The 3,120-nt window shown below is 42.5% G+C and overlaps 1 non-coding gene across 1 annotated transcript; it reads left to right on the top strand.

Moving 5' to 3' along the window:
* The first annotated feature begins 354 nt into the window (after nucleotides 1-354).
* Nucleotides 355-463, top strand: LOC123801196 (U6 spliceosomal RNA). The gene has a single exon (XR_006782153.1). It is a non-coding gene; the product is annotated as a U6 spliceosomal RNA (small nuclear RNA).
* The last annotated feature ends 2,657 nt before the right edge of the window (nucleotides 464-3,120 follow it).

Below are 3,120 nucleotides of genomic sequence, written 5' to 3'. Positions count from 1 at the left end.
TGAGCCTGCTTCTTCCTCTCCCAGTCCCCCTGCTTGTGTTCCCTCTCTCGCTGGCTGTCTCTATCTCTGTCGAATAAATAAATAAAATCTTTAAAAAAAATAAAAATAAAAATAAAAAAAATAATAATAAAAAGGAATCCACAGTACTTGTATTTAAGTCTAAAATAAACCTGAAAAGCAACCATGGCGAATTGGTTCTCGTCGCCACCACCAAAAGTCTGGCTTGATTATCAGTGCCATTATTTACTGCTGTGGAATATGATGTCATTATCACTGGTTTAATTTTTTTTTTCCCTATGGTCCACTCAAGCAATTCTTCAAGGTCTCCAAGTCAGGGTGTGGGCTGGTTCAAGAATGCTTGCTTCGGGGTCACATACACCAAAATTGGGGAGCCATGCGGACAAGACAAGCGTGGCCCCTGAGCAAAGATGACATGCAAATTTGTGAAGCATTCCATAGTTTTTAAAGGCCTAACCACAGCCAAAGAAGCTAACATTCATTGAGTTTTTGAAATGAGATTTGTACAATGTGCCACATGGGGCTAAAGACTCTTTACTTATATCATTTCATTTACTCTTCAAAAACCCTATGAGGGAGGTGCCTTCATTACCCAGACTTGCAGATGAGGGACCTTTGAAGAAATGCAGCTGGGGTTTGAGCAAGACGAGCTCTCTCTGGAATTTGCTCTCCTAACATTAGCATATAGATATAGATAAAGATATGTATCTTAATGTGTTTGATAATAGTGCACATGTTTCATCTTTCTTGTTTGTTTGTTTACAATAAGTCTGTAACGTAAGTGGCATACAATGGTTACTTAAGTCACATCTTTGATGAAATGAAGCCCAGAAAGATTGAGTAATCAGCTTAAAATCAAATAACTAGAACAAAGCCAGTCATTTTGAATACAATGCACATTCCTTCATTCATAACTAGGGTGCCACTGAGCCACCATTTGCACAAGCACACGTCTGTGTCATTCTTCCGAACAGCTGTGATGCTTTTGCCCCATCCTCGCCCAGCCACGCTTTCTCCCAGGGTCCTACCTGTGACTGAGCTTGCACGTTTTTGAGCTATGCGTACAAACTGCACCCCTGGCCTAGTTAGCCAGCTGAACTAACAGTCTGCAGAGAGAGAGTGTTCCAAAACAGAGAACTAAAAAGAATAGCATGGAAGCATAGTATGTTTTCTTTTTCAGAGTGATGTTTCTTGTTTGGTCACTAATTAGAATGCAATTATAATCTCACCTAGATTCCTAAGAAGCAACTCCAAGTCTTAACACATTGCCATTATTCCATGGATACCACAAAATTATAAAGAGCCCACAAAGTCTCATAACGTTGGTATGGGCCAGGAAGGGTACTAGCAGAATTGGCAACCTGAGAGTCCCCCCACCCCCACTATGTCACAAGGAGTCAGTGTTAAGCTAATGCTCCTTCACGTCACACATGTGGGAAAAACTTACAGGCAAACCTGTTATTTCTTTAGCTGGGCTCACATTTATGATCGGGCGCTTTGGAATGCCGGATGGCTCCATCGCTGAGGGTAGGGAGGCAGCAGCTTGGAGCACCATGACTGGGGGGCTGGGGCCGTGGCTACCTTTGCCACAGGATGCTTTCCCTCGGGCATCGTAGGTCGTTTCTGCACGAAGAGTTGCCTTGGGTGGTAGGCTAGTAGGACTCACCCGGGGCTGCTATGCCAGTGTGCGTGTAAGTGACTGGGCATAGATTTATTAATAGAAACAATAAGGAGGGCCACGTCAGCCACAGGAGGTCAGGGGAAGAAGAAAAATGATGTTCGCAAGAATTTGGGGTCTCCACCTGAGCCCAGGTAAAGGGAACCTTGTCTTTGAATGAGTGAAAATCAAGCCTTCTGTACCCGTGAGGCCATCCAGAATAAAGCTAGTTTCTACAGAAATTTAAAATGTTTGTAGCCCTAGGGAATGAACACAGACCTCTGAATCAAGGACAGGCATGGGATATAAGAATTGCTTAAGTATCTGAAAAAATTAGAAGGAATTTGCATGAAGCCTCCTTCTGAGCAAGGGATGATTGAGCTAGATGTTGTTTCTGGCTGTTAAGAAAATAGAGCTTAAAATTGCAGTCTATAAATATTAAATTTTCACAAAATGAAGAAAGGGTAGGGAATTGTGCAAGTTGTATGAGGATAGTACAGATAGTGGATTAAAGGCAAATTGGAATCAGACAGAGAATCAGCTTTTCTAGAACAATGAAAGATAGCCAGTGACTAAGATCGATGTTTGCATTTACAGTAAAGTCTCCCTAATTTAAAACCCAAGGAGCCAAAACAATAGATTTTGAATTAGCTAAGTTTCAGTTTATCCTTTTTTTTTTTAAAGATTTTATTTATTTATTCGACAGAGATAGAGACAGCCAGCGAGAGAGGGAACACAAGCAGGGGGAGTGGGAGAGGAAGAAGCAGGCTCATAGCGGAGGAGCCTGATGTGGGGCTCGATCCCAGAACACCGGGATCACGCCCTGAGCCGAAGGCAGACGCTTAACCGCTGTGCCACCCAGGCGCCCCTATCCTTTTCTTTTTAAATTAAAGACCAGCATAGAAAAAGCCGTGAATTACATCTTGTTTTAAATAAGCCAATATTGAAGTAATGAAGTCTTCACATATTATTTTAACAAGTAATCCAAATTCCCTAAAATAATGAATCCAGCTCCATTTATTCATCATTTGTGAGCCACTGCCTAGTATGCGGCCAGGTCTCTGGTTGAGGTCACCTCACACGGTCAGCAGTTCTCAGGGGACGAACTCACTGTCTGAGGGAAAGGCCTCTCTTATGTGGACGGTGGAGAGGATGGTGACTCAGCATAGGGCTTGATGATGCTGAAAAACATTTTCTTTCTTCTTCAGACCTGACCAGTTGTTAACCACAGCCATAGGAAAATAGTTTATTCACAGGAATTAGTAACAAATCTGTGAAAAGAGTTCTGTGCTTCAGAAAGAAACGAGGTCCATGTCATGGAATTGGTTATTTTCACTTCCTCTCCAAAGACTTGGCGTGGTCTGCTCACTGATACAAGAGTCTTATCCAAAGTCCAGCTCTTGGACAGGGACCTGAACTGTGGTTTTGACAATGAACTACTCTGA

Source organism: Ursus americanus, chromosome 10 (assembly GCF_024610735.1).
Source record: "Ursus americanus isolate L20-20 chromosome 10, mUrsAme1.1.p, whole genome shotgun sequence".
In the NCBI taxonomy this organism is placed as follows: Eukaryota; Metazoa; Chordata; class Mammalia; order Carnivora; family Ursidae; genus Ursus; species Ursus americanus.
The sequence above is the reverse complement of the archived record's forward strand: the minus strand, read 5'-3'. Positions and strand labels throughout refer to the sequence as shown.